Source organism: Gallus gallus, chromosome 3, assembly GCF_016699485.2.
Source record: "Gallus gallus isolate bGalGal1 chromosome 3, bGalGal1.mat.broiler.GRCg7b, whole genome shotgun sequence".
Lineage (NCBI taxonomy): Eukaryota > Metazoa > Chordata > Aves > Galliformes > Phasianidae > Gallus > Gallus gallus.
The window spans coordinates 65,027,873-65,054,809 of record NC_052534.1 but is presented as its reverse complement, the minus strand read 5'-3'; the positions used below and the strand labels follow the sequence as shown (position 1 = coordinate 65,054,809).

General features: G+C 38.2%; 2 long non-coding RNA genes across 2 annotated transcripts in view; one reads left to right on the top strand and one right to left on the bottom strand.

The window, feature by feature from the left end:
- LOC112532117 overlaps positions 1 to 22,568 on the top strand; it is a 214,778-nt gene extending 192,210 nt beyond the window's left edge. The window contains exon 3 of the long non-coding RNA XR_005858661.2: positions 22,257 to 22,568. This is a non-coding gene — a long non-coding RNA (uncharacterized LOC112532117). The remainder of the gene's footprint in view (positions 1 to 22,256) is intronic.
- The window catches only part of LOC101751140, a 119,405-nt gene that overhangs the window by 44,085 nt on the left and 48,383 nt on the right, over positions 1 to 26,937 (bottom strand). The gene's annotated exons all lie outside the window — the stretch shown is intronic.

The window sequence follows — 26,937 nt, the reverse complement described above, 5'->3', positions numbered from 1 at the left end:
TATAGAAGTAGAAACCAAAGAAATGGCTCGTAGAACAAGAACTGGTGTAAGCATTTGTTTATCTGTGAGCAACATGTTGCAAGACTTTTTCATGGGCACAGCATAACTAGATTGAATCAGGTTTCTGTTACAGTTAGCACATGCAGAAATTATGAGCCGAGGAAATGCAGTGTTCAGCAGAGAGACAACTTTTTTTTCCCAAATCTGAAATAATTCTACCGGGGAAGGGGTGAATAAGGGCAGAAGCAGTGTGGCAGTGGAAATGGAAGGGTGGTGGTTTGGAGAAAGAATTTTCAGAAACCCTGTGATGGACTGGGTAATGCTACCTTGACTACTAGCGCCAAGATGATGTAAGCTGAAACGACAGAAAGAAGATTCCATTATTATTATACGTATCCTTTTTCCACAGCTGCAACTGGATGAGAGCCCGGGAGTCCAGAGAGGCCAACAAACCCCCTTCCTCAGAATAACAACATAATAAGAACATCTGCTGTGGTTATGGAGGTCAGAAAAGTAAAGTCCACAGTGGGATGTACCACAGATGACACCTCACTTTGGACTGACATGCTCTGGACTCAAAACCTATGATGGCATGTGATTTTTCTTGTGAGTCTCAGAGGAGAGGAGCAGGTGTGATCTCTCAGTTTCATAACAACTAAGTTGACTTTAGGCTTCCTCTGCAGGCTGGAAGAATATTGTGGGGAATGACTTGCTGCTTGGAGTCCTCCTACTGCTGCATACTAGGATTCCCAACACAGGCAGTAGCAGATCGCAGCAGCCAGAGAATGTGCACGGGATCTGCACAGAAATGCCTAGGAATCTCTTGTGAGTCAGACTGAAATGAAATAGAGCAGCCAAGCTAGTTGCAGAAAATCCAAATAAGTAAACACAGAATACAATGGAAATCTGCTTTAGTGCTGTTTTCTGGCACTCCAAGAACAGATGCATTCTGAAATGCTTGAGGGAAAAAAAAAATCTATCTGAAAGCCAGCTCTTTCTATTCACATTGTCATGTTTTGCACTTTCCTCTGTGACCCCTCAGCTTTTCTGAAAGTCTGAAACCAGTTCTCCGAGGATAGTGGTCTAGTCTAAGTCAATCTGTTCTCTGATAGTTTCTTTGGCATTCATCACAGTACATGAACACGAAGAGCATCTGTCTGGAGGTTAGTATGACTTGAGGAGCAGCTGTGCAATTCCACTGCCTATATTCTTAATAACCTCCTATGAGAATTTGTGGTTCAAAATGGTAAAGATTTCTGAGTGTGGGCTCTCAAAAGGCCTTAAGATTCATGGTTGTTGGATAAATAATGTTACTGAAATGTCTTTTGTTGTTTTTAGTAGAAAGTTATTTCAGTATCTGTGTCTTTTGAAATTGATGAAACTAACTAGTTACGAAAATGAATTAATTGCACAAACTCTTTATTGTTATCCGTTCTGGTTGGGCAGAAACACGAGAATTTCCAACAGAAGGGTCATGAGACATGGTTAATTCTAATTACCCCTGTGTAGAAAAGAGTTAATTTCTTTTCAACTTTTGCACTTTTATGATATCCTGAGAATTGCTGTTATGTACCATTGTTGACCCACCAGTGTCCAGCAAGATCAGCACTAGCTATTGGCCTCCTTGAGGTGGCCAAACTGCTACTTATGCAGTAAGAAGTTTTTGCCTCTCATGCTACTCCTTTAGCCCAGGGCAGCAATTAATTCTGATTCAGATGGTTGGTTTGTCGTATAAACCAAGCTCAGGCCAGCTTGCAGTAGACAATTGTCTGTATCATGAAAAAAAAAAAAAAATTATAAATACAGTGGCATCATCCTTGTTGGAAACCACAGAAGCGATGCCAAAGGCAAAATAGCTGAGAAAGCTGAAATATTCTATGATCATTGCATAGGAGAATGTAGACTTTGTGGAGTTAACATAAGGATGGTTATGCTTTACTTTGAGCAGAAGATGGATGAAGAAATATCATCCTGTCAACTCAATACTGCTCATCAGCATGAAATTTCCTATTAGAAGAAAACAACAAATTAATCTTTAATTTTTGAAAAGACAAGAGCCTTTTGGTTTTGCCAAGCCATCTGCTCCAGTCCCTGCTACAAGGACTAAGCTGGTAACACACAGCCCTGAGGGTGAGATACTAATCATTAAAAACACAAGGTATGCCAGGAGCCCCTTTAAAAGCCTGACTCTTGGCATTCTGTGTATTAACCTCCTCAAGCTGCTGAGATTTGTTGATTGGCTTCTGTGATCTACTCACCTAGTGTGAGTGGGCATGATGCCATGGCAGCAGGTGGACTAGGGCATAGATGTACTAATAGACAAGTGGGTTTATGGAGGCTAAGGAGGACTGTCATCCCATGCAGGACCGCTGATCATGCTTTGTGAAAAATCTCCATAAAAGATAATGTAGTAGATACATCATCCCTGCTTCTGATTGTAGATGACACAATTCACATCAGACTCACCAAAACATGGAATTATCTTCTCTCTCTGTAACACTGATTTATAACAGAGCATTTACTTTTTAATGTACATGGATAATTTATTCTCTTTTTTTAATTTTTAATATGAAGAATTAGCAAATTCTTAACGCATTATTCATTTACTCCTAGCATTAAAATAAGCTGTTATTTTAAAAGGAGAAATTTTATATAGAAAGAATCTGGCTAAACTCTATTCCCATAAGTCATTTTTAATGTAGTTTATTCAGGGTAGAGGGAAAAATTAAGTAGCATGTTAGGCAAATTTGTTGCAAGTGGGAGAAGGGAGGAGTAAATCTAGTGCCTTTGTATGAAGTTCCTAAATAGAAAAATACATCTTGGATGAAGATCCAGTACACTTACACTTTGGAAGGCTTAGTATACCAAAGGAAATGGTAGGCAAGGCACCCATATGCATTTTGAAATATAGGTGACCTAGTAGAGCAGGGCCAGCTTTATTCTGAAAAAAAAATAAAATATATATCATTACTTCCTGCCATTCTCCTACGTATATGCCTGTGTATGGAGGAAGGAATGTGAAGGTGCATCTTACCACCATTTATACTGTCATTTCTGTACCTCTGGACAGAAGATAATATCTACCAACTTTCCTGGTGAAGCTGGATCCATGTGTCCTCATGGATGCAAGCTGTGGAGCAGCTCTCGTCCCATTGAAGATTTGAACTCATGGTTCTGATCTCTGTTTCAGCCATATACTGTCCTGCTTGTGAGAAAAGAGTCAGAAACAACTCTCTTCTCAGCCAGTTAAGTCCTATAACTTTTATGACTATGTGTTTCTATCCCTTTTTCTTTTTCTTCTAAATTTTATTTCCGTATGCGCAACTCCCATGTTGCTAGCCACCAGATAAGTGGGGAGACTCATTTTATTGAAGACAGTGCATGACTCCCAATCTCATGATCCAGTGCTCCCTCTATCACTTGTTTTGTGAAGAGTTTTCCTCTCTAGTAGGCAGAAGGCAGTATCTGTATGATCCTTGGCATGCCATGAGTGCCTAAGCCTCATGACTCAGAGCTTTATGGTGAAGAGGCGAAGTGCTTAAGGAGTTCAATCATCTAGGGAGTAGAAAGTCCACAGAGGAGCAGAACTGCTAGCTATGAGATGGTACTTCAGCTGAATCCTAATCCTCTGTTCCAGATCTCAGCAAAGAAGCATTCAAATATATGTATGTATGTATTTATTTATTTATTTATCAATGTGTTTCTTTCTTTGTTTATGCGAAGCTGAGTAGATAACTCCGACATCATGCTCCTCTATTCCAGGAGATCTATGGCCTCACCTGCCTGTACTTCTCACCTTCACTCCAAGGTGAACTTGAGGCTCACCTGGGGATGTAAATCTGTGATGTGGTCATATTTGTACACATAGGTCATTTGAAAACATGTTATTTAGGCAATAAATAAGAATGAATGTTAGAATACAAACAATTGGCTTCACATTTCCCAGCTCTTACAGGATGATTTTGCTCACCAAGCCTGAGATGCTCACTGTACAATTTTGGTTTTTCAAATGATCACAGAGAGCACAGGAGACTAAGTAGTATCAAAGTAACTCTGCTGATCCTTCATCTACCAATGTCCTAGGCAATACTGTGAGATTCTGGGCATAAGTATGGTAATGAGACATTTCTGTGTTTTTTTTGGATGATTAAGCTCTTGTAGTAGCAGAAACTTTTCACTGCAACGTGACACAACCAGGTTTTGTGGAGGATCCTGGTGAACAGAAATTCACACCATGTTTTATTGATACTGAATCAGAAGTTGCTCTGAATGAGAGGATACCGAGAGGTGATATTTCCCTCAATTTATAATATCCTAAAGAGAACAACTAGCCACTGTACACTCCTCTAGTATTAAATGCCTAGAAAAGAATCACAAGGTTTCAAATGGATTAGTGCCAGAAAAAGGAAGCTGCTAGGCTATGTAAAAGATGGGACAGAACATAAGGTATTGTTACTTGGGGAGAGACAACATCTGTCCAGATTGATTCTCCAAGTTGGTAAGGAACATTAGATCAGGGTAAATGTTTCCATATACTTAAGTAACATAAACATGAAAACTTAAAATATAATGATTGTGTATGCAATATCCTTAACATGTGCCTGTGTGTCAGAGGAAACATATGAGATCTTGCAGCAGTTAGCCATTGAGTTCTGTTTTTTCCTTCTTTTTCCCCTTTTTATTTTTTTTTTCCAGTTGCATTTTAATCACTCTTTTGAATTGTCATCTTTTGTCTAAAAACACCTGCAGTATAGGGATATTCAATTCATTCTTCATCCTTACAGGAGTGTTTTATTTTTATATAAATTACCACAGATGTGCACACTTGTATCCAAAATCTGTGTAGCTATGGCAGAGTTGACATCAGCCATAAACTCTGATTTTAAAGAATACTCATATAGGCAAAACTCCATTTCTCGCAAATCATGTGCATTCATTGACACTTTCTCTATCAATTCAATGGAACCAATATTTTCTCATATTGTATCCAGAAATATGTTATTTCAGTCACACATATGAAACTTAAGGTCCAAAGAGAATTTTTGTTCCAGGATTATAAACCCTCTAAAGAAGTATTTTAGAATAGAAAGCATGACAGCCCTCATCTACAGAACCTCAAAAGTGGTGCTGTAAAGTCCCTATCATCTCTTCAAAGGGTATGTCACATAAATATGTCAGAACACTTGTCATATTTTGAACACTTGCAAGTAGCAATTGGAGCAAATTTGCATAAACATATTAGAGGAAATAAAGCATATGCCTGGAGATCCAAACAGGACAGAAAGGAAAGCAATCAGTGATCAGAATAAAACTGCACATACATTCAAGTTGTCTCAATTTTATTCTTATCATCTTATTTTTGGAAACTGTCTGAGTGAGCTTTGTTGAGTAGTATGCAAACTTTTTGTTGCTCTCAGAGACTGTTTTTATGAACAAAGGGTAAAAAATAATCTTTAGTTCATTAGTAAATCTACAAAGGGTTTTGTAGTACTTTATTGTGGTTATTACACTTGCATAAACAGAAGGTTGTGTTAAGTATTTTTAAATCACTGTACAAAGGTCCTGAGTAAATTCTGCTCTGGGAGGATACAGGTTTTCCCAACAGGAAAGACTCATGCTGAGATTTCAGGGATCTTCAAGTAATTATCTCAAATGGCATTCATAGAGCCTACACAAATTGAATCCTCTGTGCCTGATTACCTGAAAGGCACTCTCAGATGGCCAAGGATACAGGAAGCACCCAGTGTAGCAGTGGTGATCAGTACTTTGACCCAGTAGAATTCAGATCAGTGACATTTGATCTGAGCATCACCACGTCAGTCAGTTTGTATGTCAGAATCTTGTTCTTCTAAGCACAGCTTGCCCAGAGGAAACTTTTATTGCAATGCATATGGGAATGTGCACTCCCCCATCAAGCATAAAAAAAATTCAGTACATGTCTCAGATAAAAAATCTGCCCAGATCACTGAGCTGTCTGATGAGCTCAAAGGCAAGGGATCATTACGAGCACATTTGAAGACATATAGAAATAAGAGGAGGAAAAAAATTGTTCATGTGATTAGTTTAGGTGGAGTTACAGAAGAATTGAAAAATATGAAGGAAAATTTCTAAAATATCCCAAATAAATTTGCATAAGCATAACTGATTTCTCTGTTACTAATTAAAATCTTTTGGAAGAGAAAAATCTGTTCACATGTTTGTCTGTACTGCTGAAGATGGCATGTAGCAGCTGGAAACTGCTTGAAAAGCTTTTTTTTTTTTTTTTTTTTTTGCTTCTTCTCAGTACATATAGAACAGAAAACATATAAAGAAATAGAGTTTGTCTTGTAAAATTCAGTGAGTAGATAAAGAGATTTTCAATTTGGAGACAGACCACTTAGGCTTCAAAAAGCCTTGGTAGTATCTTCCAAATTCACTATCCCTGATGCTCACCCTGAGGGAAAAGAGATTTCAAAGATTGCCAAGTGACATAATTTGTGATTTTCGGTCACTGATATTTAAAAATATTTTAACAGACCCAGTTACTTGGAGTGAAAGGATGCCAGTAGACATAGCTGCCTACATTTAGGACAGCAGAGTGCCCTTCCAGTTAGCCCCACATCTAATATTATTTTGGATCATTAAAGATCGATTCTTCTCCTCTATCCCCTCCACACCCTACCTCCTGTTTTGATGTGGAAGATCATATATAGTGTGTGTATGCATGTATATATAATATCAGTTTTCTTAACATCTCAACAATCTGCAGGAAAGAGCTCACACAAAAGGAAAATAATCCAGGAATGGTGCTGTGGATCACAAGACTGCAATCTCTATAGGAACATAGGAAGGCAAAAAAAGTTCAGAAAAACATTCAGATTTTAATTCATGTTAAAGTCAGATGTTTCCAGACCAGTGACTTCTTTACTGCAGATCAGATTATACCACTAGCCTTTTATTAATTTAAGCTGTTTCTGGCTGTGCTAAATGGAAAAGCTTACCAGTTGCCAGTGGTTAGGAGTTAACAGGACAACTGAGAAGAACTCACATGCCTCAGCAATTTTATTCAAAAATTCCTTTAAAAATGGAGAAGTCCTAGAGGGCAATATATATTCAGCTCTTTCCTACTCAAGGTTCACATCTGCCCACGTCTGTACAGGTGCTGTCTATCACACCTGAATTTTTTTCACAAAAAAAAATTTTGGTAAGATATTCTCAGTTGAAAAATGATATGAATTATAATTCCTAACTGCATTCAGTCCACTATTTTTCCCAAACCTTTTCTTATTCTGCATGTTTTTGGAGCTGCACTAAGAACCTTACAAGTCCAAATGGGAAGATGTGAGGATTATTACATTAGTTCTCTTATGCTTTGATTTAAAGAAAGCTGTGATCTGAAATTCTATACCTGTATATATAAGTATGCATGTGCAAATACATATATATATAAATAGACACATATAAGATAAATCTATCTGGTGAAGCCCTGGAGATCAGAGCTTCTTTTCCAAATCACTTCTTTCTCTTGCAGTATGATGTTAAGCAGATTTGAAATGGAGACTACTGTAATAGATCATAAATGATGGAGAGTGGATTATGTTATTATCTGCTACATGCCACTCAAGAGCACTAAGCAAAAATATACATTTTTGAGCAAGGATGTTTTTTGCCACATAATCTCACATTTCTCTGTCTGATTTCTGGGGCCAATTTTTTATTTGCCAAAGGAAAACACTACTCCGCTTACTTTGGGTTAGAAATACAGGAATAGTTATAAAGAACTAGAGAAACTGATTAAAATAAAGTTTCAGTGGTAAAGGAAAATAATAATGTTCAAATAAGTGCAAAGAAAGGGAAAGATATTCAAATAAATGAGTAATCTTAAAAATATAGTTAAATTTCACTTGCCTGGATTTACCTAGGAATTTTTTTTTTAATAGATAACAGTTTATTGCAGCAGAATTTTTTATGAAAAAGAATGTACAAGTGTAGCATATAACAAATAAATCTAGGACAGGTAGAATTAGTATCCAAAACTAGTGAGATTGAAGTTGCCAGGTGGTCTCAAAATTACTGCTGATTTTCATAGCTGTATATCCCGGTATGTTAGGTGCTCCTAACACACAGGACACCATAAACACATACTGTAAAAGAGGCCTATGTTATAAAGAGTTTTCAGTCTCAAAGACAGAATCATGTATTTTCTCTGATTTTTAATGGCACTTCTATCTCGAATCTCACAGTTAGCTCTAAGTTTTACATGCTTCCTTCTGGACCAAACTGGCCCTCATCAAAAATAGAACGTGAGTACAACATCCAACATGAAAAATAAAAGTGGCCAGGACTGTTTAGAACAGAGAACACAAAAACAGATCTGGCATCCATTCTTTATCCTTTTCAATTGCTCATGGGCATCATTTGCCAGAAGCTGGACCGAATTTTATTTTTAGATCTGGGCACAAACTCAACAATGACAATTGTTTATGCAAAATGCCAGGGCAGAAATTGGTCCTTAGTCCCTTAAATCACTGTTTGCATTCAGAATGATATAATTCTCTGTCTGCAGATTACATGACAATAAACTGATCGTAATCTCTCTGTGATTATTTCATTCAAATGGAAGAGGGTTTGGAAGAAACTGATAACAAAATATGGGCCTGTCATATCTGTGATTATTTCACATTCACTGGGATTCATATTTACTCTGATTTATTTTGAGGTTATAGTACTGTCCATGAATAGGCACAGTAAGCTCACTACCCTGGACTGTCAAAGAGCAGATTTTGGCTTCTTCAGGGATCTGCTTGGTTGATTATGTAGTACTTGGTAGACATCATAGTACTACGGATAAAACCCTGGGGAGAAGAGAGGCTAAGAAAAGCTGTTTCATATTCAAGGATCATATCCTACAGAATCAGAAGTCAGAGGAAGTCAAATAAAAAGGCCAGGAAGCCTAAGTGGATTAACCAGGAGATCCTGGCCAAACTTGAACACAAAAAGGAAGACTACAGAGGGTAAAAACAAGATCAGTAGCATGCAAAGGAAAAAGAGAAATTATCCAAACAGTCAGGGATCAGGTTAGAAGAGCTAAGGCCCTGGTAGAACTAAATATTTGATGTCAGGGATGTGAAAAGCAACAAGAAAGGATTCTATAGGTACATCAGTGATAAAAGTTTATATTTTCACATTTTCACATATTTAGCCACTTATGAATCCTAACCAAACAGCAAGGAAAGAAAGCACTGTTATTATACTAAAGATCTTCGATTTAACTCAACCAAACTTTTCCAAATCTTTTAGCTGTGAAAAGCAGCCCTTTAGTAAATGGTACCTCAGAATTTAATTCGCAATTCCATCTTCTCTATGCAGCTGACAACCAGTCACAAGTGGCATTCCCCAGGAGTTGATATTGGGGCCTGCCCTGTTTAATTATCCTTATTGATGATCTAGATGAGGAGATTCAGTGCATTCTCAGAAACTTTGCAGATGACGTCAAGTTAGGAGGAAGTGCTGATCTGCTTGAGGATAGTCCTGTGGAGGGATCTGTATTTGTTGGATCAATGGACTAAAGGCAATCATATGAGCTTCAACAAAACCAAGTGCCAGGTTTGATCACAATAACCCCAGGCAACGTTACAGGCTTGGGACAGAGTGGTTGGAAAGCTGTGCAGAGGAGAAGGATCTAGAGCTGTTGTTTGACAGCTGGCTGAACTTGAGCCAGCAGTGTGCCCAGGTGGCCAAGAAGGCTAATGCTGGCTTGGCTTGTATCAGAAATAATGCAATCAGCAGAAGGAGGGCAATGATCATTCCCCATCATCCCACTGATGTGTCTGCACTTCAATACTATGTTCAGTTTGGGGCTCCTCACTACAAGAAAGACATTGAGTCCCTGTAGCGTGTCCAGAGAATGGCAACAAAGCTGGTGAAGGGTCTGGAACACAAGTCTTATGAGGAGCAGCTGAGGAAACTGGGACTGTTTGGTCTGGAGAAGAGAAGGCTCTGGGGAGACCTTACAGGTCTCTACAACTACGTGAAAGCAGGTTGTGGCTAGGTGAGTGCTGGCCTCTACTCCCAGATGACAGAGATAGGATAAGAGGTAACAGCCTCAAAGTGCACCAGGGGAAGTTCAGGTTGGATATTGGGAAAAATTTCTCTGAAACAGTGGTCAGGCATTGGAATGTGCTGCCCAGGGAATTGGTGAATTCACTATCTCTGGAGATTTTCAAGAAACGTGTGAATGAAGCACAGAGGCACATGGTGAGTGGACCTGGAGATGATAAGTCAACACTTAGATTAGATGTTCTTAATGGTCTTTTCCAACCTTAATGATTCTATGAAATCACCTCTCAAGTCTCCCATGCAATAACTTAAATGACAAGCTTAAGTCAGCCTGTGGTATGGGACTACTGTTTGTTTTTCACTATGCTGTTCCAAAAGCCTACTGGAATTGAGGTGTGCCATCTCAAGGCACAATACTTAGTCACTAATAAAAATTCTTATTCTCTTCCTTGCACTCAATAACAACTGAAAAATTTAATATGAAACATCAGCTGTAAGAGATGGTGTCATAGCTAAGTAAACAAGATACTGTCTTGTAATCTGAGAGTGACAGGTTTAAATTCCTTCAGGTGCAGGTGGAATAGGTGCAGTTAGTCACTTCCCATGGCATGAAAGCCATTCGTGAATTCAAGCCTTTCAACTTTTATTTTTCCTTTAAAATAAATTTAATGTTTAAATCCACTAAAATCAATTTGATCCAAACTGAATTTTGCAATCCTTAAAAACTCTACCTATAGTAAAGCTTCAGTGTTAGAAATGTTTTGATCCTTTGAGATCAGATGCAGCTAGGAAAGGCCCCTTATTTGCTAAATATAGAAACTCTTAAAAAGAGCCTTGGAAAACAGATGTGCTAAGAGTCTTGAATGGAAAACACTATGCACTCACCGCCATCCATCCTTTAGCTCTGGGTGGAAAATAAAAGACAGTAGTTTTCAGAAGTTCTTATTTAAAGATTCACTGTCTTTCTGGCAAATGTCAACAATCAGGGTGGAAGAGAGTAAAAATGTAGGTGATCATAAACATAAGATTTGGACATTGCTTTGTATTTAGAATTTCCGTGGTGGGGAAAATATAGAAGATGAGATTTCATCTACTTCCTAGAAAGTCATTCTTTTCATTTGAGAACTCGTCAAGATGTGTAAAGACCTCTCACATTAGGGCTGTGCTTTGAGCTTTCTGGACTGTAGCAAATACTTTTTTTTATCACAAAGTCCTGTGACTACAGATTAAATCGATGTGCACAGTTGGTAATCACAATTTTTAACAGCAGCAAAGTAAAATGACTGGTTCTATAGCAAAAATATCCTTTTAATTGTCCAGTCTGGGCAATGACCCAAGGTGAAAACAAGCAGCATAAGCAGTCCATTGCCATATCTCTCAAAAAACAATTATAATATTGTTCTTCCATTCCTTATGTTGGCTGGCTTCCCATTTCTTAATCTGTCTATAAAGTCTGGCATTATTTCTCTGTATTTGCTTTTGAAATTCTGGTTTCTAGAGTTTCTCTTTTCATTTATCTCAACTTCTTTCTCACACTTCTCTGTTTTGCTACTGAATTTTCATTTCCTCATTTAGTCTTTTTCCTTGATATTTATTTATTTATTTATTTTAAAATCCTGGTATCAACTGCTAGTTATAGTTGTGAAGTTAGTTTAAATCTACCTGGTTCCAAATCTCTCCTTTTGAAACATCTACAGAGTGTTATCATGCCAGTAAATACTGAAAAAATATCAACTGCATATGCAAAGAAAGAAAGTGTAAATAACATTTTTAGGCAGAAAGGCACCAGAGGAAGGCTGATCATAGGTATCGTATTGATGAGGTGGTATGAAGGCAATAAGTTCAAAAGAAGGTAAAAAAAAAAGCCTATCATCAAGGCAATATGCACTTAGCATGCACATTTGTACTGTGGGGAATACATAAACACTTAGATTGTACTTGAGATGCTTGGAATTTCAAAAAAACGTTATCGTACTGCATGACATGGTTGGAAAAGAAAGAGTTCAGGCTCTAGTCCTTTATTGTTTTGGTACTGATGAAAGCAAAGGTGTAGATATAAGATTTTCAGCTGAATTGGTCTCAGAGGTCTTTATCACCAGTACTGATGATGTGTCTTGTATCGACTCATAAAGACATGCTGTATGCTATCAATGTACATTTAAGTCATTTTGCTTTTAATTCAGCTTTACAAGTTTACACAATGATATTCCCTATAATGTAATCCAGTACATTGCTTTGGCAGTTGGGATTCTGTGACACCTTTGAAATTGCTTTAATTGTAAACATAACGCACCTTTATATTTTGCCCAGAGTCCCATTAATCATTCTTTGGGAACTGAAAGGAGGCGTTTGCATAATCCAGGTTAAGAATAACAAATGGGTAGGAGAAAAGATTGCTCCAGTTTGAGCAGTAGGAGTGGACAAGATGGGAAAACTGGTTCAGCCTCAGGTCTGTAAGTGAGCCTAATCCTCTGCCTTCTCTATTTGCCTTCAGAGTACATCTCAGTGGTAAAGAATTCTATGAGAAATATCCCTGGGCTTGTAAGGATTAAATATGTTTTTTAGCATAGTTTAAAGTGAATTTTACTTGCTGATGCATGTGGTCTTATCCTATATTTTTTCTACTGAGATCTTCACTCTTCGTTTTTCTACAGCAAGCCAATACATTTTTCTACTTTGTATTGACTGATATTAAAAATGAACCAAGAGTTAACTGTTCATCCAGGATATATACATTCCAGTAGTAGTGAACCTAATTAATAAATTAAAGCAACCACAGGGTAGACCTGTAACATGAGACATATATAGGAAATTTGAGAATTGGGCTTGCTTTCAAACAAACTGCGTAGATATCATGAAAGCTAGGATTGACAGGTGCCAACTTCTAAGGAAAATTCCCTCCTGGACTGCAACAGCCAGCACTGCACTCATCTGGCAGAGAGCAGGCAGCAGAGATACAGATCAAAGCCCTGGGATATCTCCCGAGTGTCACATGCTCTCAACTTGCCACCTCACTTGTTGGAGTTGCCGCTCTGTGTATCACCATTTCTTTTAGGTTCTGGCACTTTAGTTCTTCTTGAAATCAATGCCAATGTGATTCCCATCTACAAGAAGGGCTGTAAAGAAGATCTGGGGAACTACAGGCCTGTCATCCTGACCTCGGTACCAGGGGAAGTTATGGAGCATATCATCTTGGGTGAGATCACATGGCACATGCATGGCATTCAGGGGATCAGGCCCAGCCAGCACAGATTCATGAAAGGCAGGTTGTGCTTGATCAACCTCATCTCCTTCTATGACTGGGTGACCAGACTGGTAGATGAGGGGAAGGCTGCTGATGTAGTCTACCTAGAATTCAGCAAAGCCTTTCACACGATCTCTCACAGTATTCTCCTGGGGAAACTGGCTGCCTGTGGCCTGGACAGGTATACCCTTCTTTTGGTAAGGAACTGGCTAGGGGGTAGTAGTTAATTGACTTAAGTCCAGCTGGCAACCCATTAAAAGTAGTATCCCCCAGGGGTCAGTACTGGGGCCCATCTTGTTCAATATCTTTATTGATGACCTCGATGAGGGAATTGAGTATACCCTCAGTAAGTTTGCAGATGACATCAAGCTGGGAGGTAGCATGGGTCTGCCTGAGGGTAGGGAGGCCCTTCAGAGTGATCTAGACAAACTGGATCACTGGGCTGAGGTGAATGTGATGAGGTTCAACAAGGTCAAGTGGTGGGTCCTGCACTTTGGCCACAGTAACCCCATGCAGCGCTGTAGCCTTGGGGCTGAGTGGCTGGATTACTGTGAAGAGGAAAGGGACCTGGGGGTGTTGGCCGATGCTTGGCTCAACATGGGCTGACAGTGAGCCCAGGTTGCCAAGAGAACCAATGCCATCCTGGCCTGCATTAGAAATACTGTGGCCAGCAGGAGCAGGGAGGTAATCATGCCCCTGTACTCAGCGCTGGTGAGGCCGCACCTTGAGTACTGTGCTCAGTTTTGAGTCCCTCACTACAAGAAAGACATTGAGGCCCTGGAACGTGTCCAGAGAAAAGCAACAAAACTGGTGAGGGGTCTGGAGCATGGGCCTTATGAGGAGCAGCTGAGGGAGCTGGGATTGCTTAGTCTGGAGAAGAGGGGGCTCAAGGGAGACCTCAGTGCACTCTACAACTTCCTGAAGGGAGGTTGTGATGGGGAGGGCTTTGGCCTCTTCTCCCAGGCAACAAACAGGACCTGAGGAAATGGCCACAAGTTGCACCAGAGGAGATTTGGATTAGACATAAGGAAAAGCTTCTTCTCTCAGAGAGTGGTCAGGCACTGGAATGGCCTGCCCAGAGAGGTGGTAGAGTCGCCGTCCCTGGCAGTGTTTAAGAGGATGAGGAGCTATGAGATATGGTTGAGTGGCTTGTGGTAGCAATGGTAATGGGAGGACGGTTAGACTAGATGATCTTGTAGGTCCTTTCCAGCCTTGTGATTCTATGATTCTATGATAATATGATAATATGTATAAATACCTATCTGAAAGACCACTGCAGAAAAGTCAGAGGGGATCAGTCTCGAATACTGCTGAAAGAGGGACTGTAGTAACGGTGACCATTCCCTCAGCGTGAAAATTAATATTGTAAAAGCACATTAGCACGAACAGTGTGCTGCTAAATATGGCATCACAGGGAGGCTGAAGGACTTAAGTGATCTTCTTGCTGCCTGCTATAGTCTCAGTAGTACTTTTGAGGCGTGGGGGTAAAGAAAGTACAGATCCACTTGGACACGTGGATCTTTTTCTGGTGTGTACTAAATCAAAGAGAGAGCAGTACCATCAGCAATCATACTAAAATATTCATTTTCAACTGTGGCTCTTTGTTGGCAGAAAGTGATCTGAAGAATTACCTTTCAATAACAACAGAGTTTGAATTTATTGTTTTTACCATTTGTAGTGTAAAGCAATTGTCCTTGCAGGATAAATTTAAATTAAAAAAAAAAAAAAAAAAACAAGCTGGAACCATGAGCAGCTTTATTAACACAGTGAGTTGAACTCCATTCCGCCCTCCAAAAACAAACTCATACTGGGACTGTGAAATGAAAACTGTCTTTAATGAAACAAGGAAATGACACAACTGAACAAATGGAGCTACCTAACAAACCTGTACCTGATAATTCAAGAAATTCTTGCTGAGAGAAATGGACAGTGAATGCTCATTACAAATAATAATAATAATAAAAAATAAAAATTAAGAGATAAAGGACAACAATGTGACCACAAAACAAATGTTAAGATCTATCCTCATTAACTTTTTATTCTCACTTATAGATTTCTCTTAGCTATTGAAGTTATGTCATCTATACAGCTTCTTCACAATCTGTTGGTCATTCTAGCAAAGGTCATCTCTAACTGGAGTTACTCTTCAGAAATAAAACTCAAGTATGTGTTAAGTAAATCTGTATGATTTAGGAGACTACCCCCAGTCAGTGGGAGAGTATATACTTCTAAACAGAATCTCAAAAACAATTGCACTATATGTCATTTGTTTGAATAATGCATTTTCTTTCTACTTTCTTTCCATCCCTTCTTCCTTCAGGACTGTCTGAGAAAGTCGAGAAAGTCTGAGTTTGATCATTACGTGCATCTATATAAAACTGCTATGTTCAGTTGCTCCATTTGTAGAAGCAACAGAATATATCCCTAGTGGTTAAGTGAATCAGGACATTATTGGATTTCTTTAGAGCAGTGGCCCATACGAGTAGCCCATACAAGTAAAAAAAAATGTTCAGCCTGGTCCAGTATCCATCTAATTCTTCACATTGCAATTGTTCTAATCTTTTTAGGCTAGATTTTTTTCACAGTGTTCCTGGTATTATTAAACTGCACTAATTTCTTGTTTTTATTTTGTTCATGCTTAATCATCTGCTCATCAGTTTTCACTCAATATTCTTACAAATATGTGTAAGAATGATGGCACTAGCACTGATCAAATGTTTCATTAGATTACTACTCTGACTTTGGTATTCACCAGTAGGGAATGCTAAAGAATGAGAGTAGGTACAGAAAAGTTATTCTGTGTCTACATGTTCAAGCATTTAGTAGTTTAAGGATTTCCTTTGTATTAGGTTGTGTCCAAGCCACTGACTTTATGAGCCTCGTCATGGCCTCTCCTCCAGCTATTCTATTTCTATTTTCTATCTGTTTTTAGTCTCTACAACACTGTGTGTACTACTAGGACAATGCACAAAAATAAGTTTTTCATTTTATTTTAATTATAAACATGCTCCTTGTTAATTTCATTGAGTGACTTCATACTTGGACACTGTGAGAAAGATCACAACTTCATTACTGATCTTATGAATCATGATTTTGTTGACTTCTACTTGATTATCTTTTAGATGTTCTCTTTCAGTCAGGACAATTCTTAATCTTTTTGCTTATTACCTCGTACCTCTTTTTGGATGATATTTCAATACCTCTAGTCTTTCTCAGTTCTAGTGTTTTTTTCTTTCTCACTTAACTATATCATTTCCGAGACAAGGAAACAGGAACTGCATGAAACATACAAGAACAGAGGCAAAAGGTTTCCAGGCTTGGGTTGTTCTTTTTTTGGTTTCTGTTTTTTCTTTCTTAATGTATCTGAACTTTCTGTTTGGTAGTTTTTTTACCATTGATGTTCTCTTCAAATATTATACAGTATTCCCCAGATAACTTTTCCACACCTACTAGTGAAAATCTTCATATATGTATGTATACACTATTTTTTTTGTCTACACTGTATATTGCTTTACATGTATGAAGATTGAATTAAACTGATCAACAGTGCATTCAATGTTTAGTCTCAAGTTTAACTACATAGTTTTTGTTTCAAATACATTATCTTTCCATTTCAAACTATTGGTAGATCACTTATTTTGTATTTGAATCTCATTTTACTTTTAGCATAAATCAAGTCTGGTACTCATGATATGATATTTTCCAAAAAACTAATTTTATTTGGAGGAGACTTTGACCAGATGCCCTCCAGACGTCCCTTACAACTTCAACTGTCCTAGGGTTCTGAGATTCTGTGATTATAATATTAGAGACTTTTATCCTGGATGACGAGACAGCTACTCCCCAAACACTTCTGCCTTATTTTCTCTTAGTTCTACTTTTCACCTCAATTATGTATTGGCCCCACTAGCTCTCAGAAAGCTTCCTACTCTTGAAGTTTTGAAAATGTTTTCATTAATAGCTTCTATGCTGTTACCAAGTTGCTCAGTAAAATGTGTTCTGGCCTGCTTTATTATGATTTTTATTTAATTGTCTGAACTTTAATCTATTTTCCACTTTCTTTAGTTGAATTTGATCACATTTTGTAGAATACCTTTTCTTAAATTTTTATAGCTTCATGGGGTTTGTATTTATTTTGGACACCTAATGCAACAGCCCTTAAATGTTGTGCTTTTTTTTTTTAATTATTATTTCCTTTCAATCATAATTTTTATGCAATAAAATTCATGAAGTAAATGTTTTTAATGATAAATGTTCCATAGTGGATTTTTCTGTTGTTTTTATTTCCTCCAGTTTTTGAGACTAATTCAAGTATGTTATGGTTACCGTTACAGGATAAATCTTCAGGAATAAAATTCATTTGTTTTCAGTTCCTTATTTCAAAGGGCTGCAAAGAAAATCTTTTTTTGTCAGTAGTCCTTAGTGGTGTGCATATTGTGTGTTACTTCTTCAGCTAACTTTCTGAAAAGTGAAGCACAGCCTCCTTATGTGCATTACAATGTCTTTAGACAACAATTGCTTTGCATGCTAAGGAACTGCTTCTTTATCATGTAACTAGATTGTATTTCTAGGTAGCATATACTTTTTCTCAAAAATCTAGCCAGATGATATTAAGAAATTAATTTTTATTAAACCAGAATGGAAGGCCTTTGAAAATTGGATTCCTGTTGCTTCCTAGCAGCAGACAAATGTGATCTCCCCCCATTACCGTTTTTTTTTTTAATACTTTTTTTGTTGTTTATAGAAAAAAAAGTGCTTATGCTAAGATAATTTGCTAAGTAAAATGTCTCTTTGGCAGCTATCCCAAAACAGCAACTATAAACACATGTTTAGGTTTTAAGCAGTGTTATACACTAGATATGTAATTTATCGTTTCCTTGCTATTGCCACTTCATTTTAAGTCATTAGTCAGTCCTATTCAAATAAATCACAACTGAATGAGAATTTAATAATCCATAGAAAGGAAATGGTATTCTCATCTTTTCTGTATTTGCAGAGAAAACTTGTAAGGAAAATTTAATAGAAGTGTAAAATGCTTTCTTTGCTTTCTACCTTATTAAATTATATTCCTGGATATTTTGTTTCACTGGAGGATTCAGCCTTATGCTAGCACCGGTCTGACTTCTCTCTTTTCAAGTACACATTCCTTTGTGTTTTCTTTGGCTGAGGAACCCTTCCCTTGCTCTTGAAGTCTGTAGGTTAATCACTGTATTTTGATCACTTTCAGCACAGTGAATGCTTTTCAGGGGTGCGTATCACATCATTCTAGCATGCAAACTTCACTACTGCTGATTGAGAATTCTTTGCCAGTGAACATCTAGAGCACATTTCCTCTACAGTCTGAAAGAGAAATATAAGCATTTGAATGCATTTGACTACTGATTATCATCTACAGTAACAACAAATTGCCTATGTATTCACACCCAGCAATAAGTTTGGGTTTGGCCTGAATAGTAATGGTTACAGTTCAGACCTAAAAACAAAATCAAAGGTAAAATATAAAAAATTCCCAATTCCCATGGTCTGTAAGTATGTCAACCATCGAATAATCTTTTTGTTCCTTAAACTATGAACATTGTAAAAATGAATTGGTTAATGAACACTTCCAATTGTGGGACTGTAAACTTACCCTATTTCTTGTTCTAGAAAGCAGATATAAGACTGTGCAACTTATGAAATGCTCACTTTTAGCCTTTCTACCAAGTTATACAAATAGCTTAGGGAAGTGTTTCCATTCATGCATTGCAAATCAAACCTGGGTGAGCCAAGGAAAAACCTACCAACAAAAACCTATTAAGAAGCTGTGTATGCGGGGGGGGGGGGGGGTAGGGTGGGGGGGGGGGGGCGGGGAGCACAGGGAGACTGCTTTTCATGGGCCTTCTGTTTGATTGTGATTATATTTAAATTTGAGAGCTTATTGTGTTTACAGCTGTGACTATGTTGATATGACAGCAATAATATTGAAGTTCTTGTACAGGAAAAGTACAGATTGAGTTTCATCTTTCTGCTAGACCCTTTTTAGCTATTATATAGGCATATATTCTGCTAGTCCACTTGGTTTGGTCAGGAAAAATTACTTAAGAGTCATAGTCATACAGTCAGAGAATCATTTGAGTTGGAAGAGACCTTTAAAGGCCGTCTAGTTCAACTCCCCTACAATGAACAGGGACACCTACAGCTAGATCAGATTGCTCCGAGCTTGGTCCAACCTAACCTTGAATGCCTCTGGTCACACAGATGCAAGCTGTTCTAGGGGGAATGTGTTATTTAAAGCTTTCTTTGTAGCTGTTTCTGGACACTTTACTTACATCTTCACTCTTTATCCTCTAAAACCTAGACTGTGCTGTTTCAAGTTGCACATGCTCCTGGTTTCATTGCCACAGTAAGAACAAGTAAGCCATGCTCTTGTTTCTTGGAAAGAGATCCCCGTCTGCCTGTCTGTCTGTCAAGTGTATGAACTCCTGCTGTTCCCTAGAGTGTAAGCGGAAAGCAAGCCTCCCTTTGCCTGCCATTTCCTAGCCAACACACACACAATGGAGAGCATGTAAACAGTTGGCTGGGCTGATTGTTGCAGTGACTGAAGCAAATCAGGGGCAGCTTTGCCACGAACAATGAATTCTGTACTCTGTATGCAAATTCCTCCCTGCTTTCACTTCTGTTTCTCATCTGTGCCAGCATGCTCTTAGCAAATCTCCTATGAACTACGAAACAAGTTATGAAACCTTGAAGATTGCTGATCTTTTATTATAAGCTTTCAGTTTCACTTACTTTGCACAAAACATGCCTGAAAGCAGAACCCAGGCTGCACAGCTGGACTTCTTCAGGCAGTTGTTGTCTTCTCTATCCCATTATTTTTAATACTAGGCTATGTCTTCTGATTTGCAATGTTATTAAATAAAATGATAGAAAATGAGACAAAGAAAGGGTGGCTGCATTTTTGCATCCCATGGTTTTTCATCTTTTCTATTCAACAGAGTGCTTGGGTGGCCGTTATGAGGGCTGCTCTGAAAGTATTGCCTCCCATTTTATGATATTGGCCTGCAACATCAGAGGTAGCTGTTGGTGGTATGGCAATAGAGGTTAAAACTTCCTACCAATATTCTATTATATTTTGTTACCATGTGACTGTTCGCAGCAGAAGGGTAGTCTTACAAAATGGTGTCTGACATGAAAGTGCATACGGAACAAAGGTGTATCACTCAATTCCTCCATGAGGAAAAATTGGCACACGTTGATATTCATTGATGCTCACTGAATGTTGATGGAGACTTAACACTGGATACAAATGAGCACAGTGAGGCGGTAGGTGGTGCATTTCAGCAGTGATGACAGCCACATGAAAGTCAAGCCATGTTCCAGATGGCCATGCACAGCTGCCACCTCGAGTGGTGCAGATTTTTATGAGCACAGCATGCAGGCTCTTGTTTGTTGCTGGCAAAAATGTATAACTAATGGTGGTGACTGTGTTGAAAAACAGTGTTTCGTAGCTGAGAATTTGCTCTACCAAATAGTGTTATTGTGCTGTACCTGGCTGTTGTAGCCTCCATGGAAATAAAGAAAAGACATTAATTTCAGAGTGGCCTACATATCTCTATTAAGTTCATTATGACTCAAAGATGTCTCATATAATATAGGAAATAGCATTACTTTTAATCTTTCTTGCAGAAATAACCTTGTGTTCCAGTGCCTCACCACCTGTCCTGACCTTTGCTAGGTGTGAATGGCCACTTGCCAGCTGCTGAGAGGAAACATGTGCTCCTCTTGCTGATGTGAAGCTTGAGGACTTCAAAAGGCCAGTATCACGGGTTTCAGTGTTGCACCAATCTGCACTCTATGCAAACTGTTTTGTTTTGTGCTGCAGGAAATATATTTGTCCATTATGGTCCCATATAGAGAAATAGGGCCATATTGTTAATTCAGTTATAAATATTTCTGTTTTGGCAGAATATCTGTTTCCATATTCCTATGCGTAGCTTGAACTGTGATGATTAGTATTCATTACCAACAATCATTCAGTGGTTACGCTTCTTTATTAATTTCCATTATTAGGAAGTGTTATTTTATTTCTAATGACTTTAGTTTGGATTCTTTTTGTACAAATGAAAGACAAACTGGGGTTGTCCTGAAGTAGTACTACACATGTTAGCAAGTATTTGCTGCATCTCCTGATTTGGGCTGATAATCTATTTGCAGATATGTTGTATTGTGTATTGCAAAACATGACATGAATCTAAAGAAGCATACATGAATGCTGAGAAAGGAGGAGGGAGAGGACTTCATTGAGGAATAATTATTGATTTCTTGTTCTGATTGCTGATGGATAAATTATTCATCTTCTTGCTACCTAGATTCCCTCACTGAAGTCTCATCCAGACAATCTATTTTTTCCCTAATTTTCTAGAGATGGTATGATAGGACTGGGGAGCTGAATCAGCTGTTTATAACTTATGGGTTCAAAGGGAAGCTCTTTGATTCAGCCTGAAAGACGTAAATGGACCAGAATCATGTCCAAAGCAGTAGTGTTAACAGGTCAGGGAATTTAAACACTGAGTCAGTGTTGTTCATTGTAGAGAAAAAAGATGATAAGCAATAAGTCCATCTTGTAGGACTGTGGAAAGATAGCGAAAGACAGGATCATCTCTGATAAGACAGAATCCAGAGGTCAAGGGTAAGCCCTTACTGGGTTAAAGTTGGTGTAGCTGTGATTTAAGACCATTAAGAGATCACTCTAGAGGTCCCTTCCACCCCCCACAATTCTGTGACTCTGTGCCAGCAATCCTAGATTGAGGATAGAAGTTTTGGAGACTGCACAGAACCTTGGGTGGAGAAAGCAGGCATGGGTGGGTTTGCATGAAGGCATTATGTTATTTATTTTTTTATTTAATATGTTTGAGCACGAAAAGCAAAACAAACTCATCTAAAACGTATCATTTCACTTTTTGTTTTTGTTTTTTGTTTTTGTTTTTGCCTGCAGGAAGATTACTCCTAACATGGAGGTAACCAGTGTCTCACATCTGGCCATCCACTATCATACCTCAGATATGGCAGCCCTCCCTGCTTGTTCTCGACATAGACTTCCATTTCTGTTAGTAGAAAACTTTCCACAACATCAGTTGTGTGATAACATCATTATCTTTCACCAACAATAAAAGGTTTGATGAAGCTGTTATAACATATAAGAAATCTGCTGGTTGTTCCTCCACATCTAATTTATTATTAATATATGAGGAAATGAGTAACTACGTATCTTGTCAAACCTGACTTTGTAAAAAATAAAAATAAATTACTTAAAACTTAGCAAAGAATTTTAGACTTTATTTAATATTGTAAAAAAATAATAATAATAACAGAAGGAAGCAAATCGCCTGATTTAGTTAGGCCCTTCCTGATGACATTCTGCTTTACTTTCCTTTCATTATTTTTTTGCCTTCATTCCAGACATTTAATCTTTATAAAATATACTTTCTAACAAAAGAAAATATTATACATTCTTACCCACAAAACATTCAGACTGTTCATTACTTAATCAAATGTGAAAGAAAAGTCTTGTAAGAAGTTGGACTGTTGAAAGAAGCTGTATTTAACTTACGACCAAGCATTGTTCTCCCAAAACTTTTTGTAAAAGATCAAGGAAAGGTCTTGTGCTGTGAAATTTTTAAACATAAATAACAATTTCATTGACTTACTTAAATAAGGATTACTTCCAAAGGGATTATGATAAGCACTCTGCAATATGTACTGGAAAACTATAAAATGATGAAGCCTGCATTACAATTCTTTACTAGGAAACACTTTCAACATAATTCAGTTCATTAACCAATACTCTTTGACTGTGGTTTATGCTGATACTGGCACAAGAGTGTAGCTTTACAGAAGATAGCTTGTGCAGAGCATGCAAATAGATAAATGTCTGTTACCTGGAGTAAGCAGTTTGGCAACAATTGAACTTTAGATTTTTCTGTCAAGTCAGCACTTCAGTAATGCAATTCAAGTTTGTGACCTCCTGTCACATACCTGAGCTGGAGCCAACACCAATTGGCTGCAGAAGTGTAGAGATCGTTTCTCTTATAATCCATCCCGCTGTATTTCTTGGGGTGGAATTTTGACATATGTCAGGCATAATTTCCTTTTTTTTTTTTTCTTGAAAGAGACAGAATTTCATTTGATTTCACTCGCAGGTTTTTAGGAATAGGTGTTTATACTATTTAAACAAATGCTAAAGGGTTTTGACTGCAATGACTTCTTGTGTGTGTGTATGTGTGTGTCTTGTTCTTCTGGAGCAAATGTATTTTGCTGTAAAATGCTGTTTGCTTTTTAGGGGATGGTTGTGTGCATCATCATCTTTGTAAATGAAATTGTAAGGTTTTCACACTTAGTCTGCTTCTGTTGTTCAAACGTACATTTCAGGACTGAAGAATATGCTACTTCTCAAAAGAACTGTGTATAAGAGTTGACAGTATTTCAGATGTTCTTTAGGCTGTTCCTTACTGCTGAGCAGTAAGAAATGAAATCTGGAATCCTCATTTAAAGTTAAGAGGATGCAAAATTGTATAGATATAGTGATAACCATTCAATACAGTTAAAATATTATCATAGAATCATAGAATCATAGAATCGCTAAGGTTGGAAAAGACCCACAGGATCATCCAGTCCAACCATTTGCCCTTCACCAATGGTTCTTGCTAAACCATGTCCCTCAACACAACATCCAAACGCTCTTTGAACACCACCAGGGTCGGTGACTCCACCACCTCTCTGGGTAGTCCATTCCAGTGCCTGACCACCCTTTCAGAGAAGTAGTATTTCCTAATGTCCAGCCTGAATCTTCCCTGGCGCAGCTTGAAGCCATTCCCTCTAGTCCTATCACTAGTCACCTGAGAGAAGAGGCTGACCCCCAGCTCACTGCAACCTCCCTTCAGGTAGTTCTAGAGAGCAATAAGGTCTCCCCTGAGCCTCCTCTTCTCTAGACTGAACAATCCCAGCTCCTTCAGCCGCTCTTCATTAAGGCCTGTGCTCCAGACCCCTCACCAGCTTTGTTGCCCTCCTCTGGACACGCTCCAGGGCCTCGATGTCTTTCTTACAGTGAGGGGCCCAAAACTGGACACAGTACTCAAGGTGCGGCCTCACCAGTGCTGAGTACAGGGGGATAATTACTTCCCTGTTCCTGCTGGCCACACTATTTCTGATACAAGCCAGGATGCCATTGGCCTTCTTGGTCACCTGGGCACACTGCTGGCTCGTGTTCAGTCTAGCGTAAATCAACACCCCCAGGTCCATTTCCTCTACACAGTCTTCCAGCCACTCTGCCCCAAGCCTGTAGTGTTGCCTGGGGTTATTGCGGCCAAAGTGCAGGACCCGGCATTTGGTCTTGTTGAATCCCATCCCATTGGCTTCAGCCCAGCTGTCCAACCTATCCAGATTAATCATTGATGTCTGAATATGCAGATCCTAAATAAAGAAAGCTATTACTAAATTACAGCTGACTTCAATCACATCAACTACATCTAAAACCAATTAGATTTCTTTATTTATTTCCTAAGCACATTATTCTTCACTTTTACCTAAGAATCCCATTTTTTTGGGACCTGTTATCTAAACACAACAATTTTCCTCAACAGCCGTATTTACATCCGGAAGCAGAGTTCTTGCTGGCATTACTTTTGAGCAGGGAGTGGCAAAATATGTGGTACTAGAAGAGTTATAATAGTCCCATAAGATTAGACTTCTATGATATTCAGAGACATATTAATAACAGAACTGAACACTGAATATTCCAGAATTAAAATTTCAGCTTTAGTTTCTTTTTTATTTCTTGCAAAATGTAAGATTTTCTATATTAAACATAGATTTTCAGCTAGTGTTAAATCAATGTGTTCTTATTGGTTTCACTACAGGATGAGGATCTAGACAGTGAAATATTCATAAATATTCATCTTGCTAGGTGTGCAACTTAGTTTTAAATCACAGGGCTTCTTCTGCTTCATGAAAAGATTGCATAAGAATTTGAAGAACGTGTGCTACTGAGTACAAAAGTGCATGTTGGAATGAGATTTAGCAAAAAATGCTGAGTGCAGCTCTACAGTTCTTTTTTTTTTTTTTTTTCCACAGCTCTGTGCCCATAAACTTAGGGCCACTTGAAGGTTTAAGATAACTAGAATAGTGTGAGAGCAGAGAATAGAAACTTACTAAAAAAAGAGCATGAATATTTTCCACAAAATATTAAGCATTCTTTCAAATTTGTTTAACAGTCTATCTTTGTACAATTTTCATATATAATATTTGTAATAATTGAAATTTGAATGTTTTGACATCCATTAATCAGCTTGTTAGAATAACTTTTAGGCTTTGGTATTTTAACTAATCTTAAATAAATTAATAGAAAACTGGAAGCAATCACTAAAATCTTCTGTCTGGACCCCCAGAAGCACTGATCAGAGCATCATCTTGCTGCTTGAATAAAAATATGATTTTAAAAGGAAAGAACTCAGTTTTGATTTACAAATGATCAATAGGAAGGAAGGAGATAAGGAAAATAAGAAAGTTATTGAAATCTTGCTTTTAATAGAAATGTGGCCAGAGACAGTTGTGATGAGTACAGTAGAAGGTTAGGTAGATAGACCCACAGGATACGTATCAGGATGAATCAGTAACACAAGCACCACAGTAACAGGCTTCAAGGAGAACAGGTCATGTCAGCAAACCAGGTAGAATTCAAGATCCATTTGGACGACACCCTCAGACATAGGGTTTAATTTTTAAGTATTTCTGTGTGGAGCCAGGAGTTGGACTCAGTGTTACCTGTGGGCCCCTTCCAACTTGGGATGTACTGTGATTCTATGAGCATAACAAACTGTTCAGGGACTGTAAGACTCCAGAATCGCAATGAAAATGAACTAGGATAATCTGATTTGTCTTTTACATAGTAAGGATATATTTCTGACCTGAAACATGGATATGAAGCTTAATGATGAAGCAACAGGGATTTTCAACTTGCTTGCAAGTAACCAGAGCTTCTTAGCCTCAGAAATACTTTCACTGTATTTCTCTGCTTAAAGAAGCCCAAATGAAGGCTTCGTGGCACTTTAGAAGCACTCCTACAGTATTTAAACAGATTCAGGCTTGAATGCTCTCCCACAGCTACTTAGTTATCAGCCCACTCCTTTGCACGTGGTTTTGACTTGCACCATGTAATAATCTTTGAGACAATAGCTGAGGCTGCCCCAAAGGATGGCACAAGACTGGAATAGTTCCTAGTGATGGTATAGTTAGGTAAGATCAGCTTGAGGGGTGAAGGGAGAAAGTTTAGGTGGGAGTCTTGTGTGCTTCAGACTGGGGATTGGCTGTGGCCCAAGACCATTTTGTTTGTCAGCACAGATGTAGATTTTACAAAAAGACAGTCTGCCCCAGAAAACTATAGTCTAAAGGTAAGGCAAGATATATCTGGAAGGCACGAGACATCCACAGGATGACAGTGAAAGAGAAACAGTGGCAGACACTGATCTCAGTACATTGATTTCTGTTTCCATTGGAAAAATTGTAAGAACAATGCTTTTTTGTATGTCTATATGTTTCAAACATTGTCTTCAAAAGTACTGCAAATACAAGAGCATCTCTGGGCCATTGGAATACAAATAATAATTAGCGTTTTCAGTTCT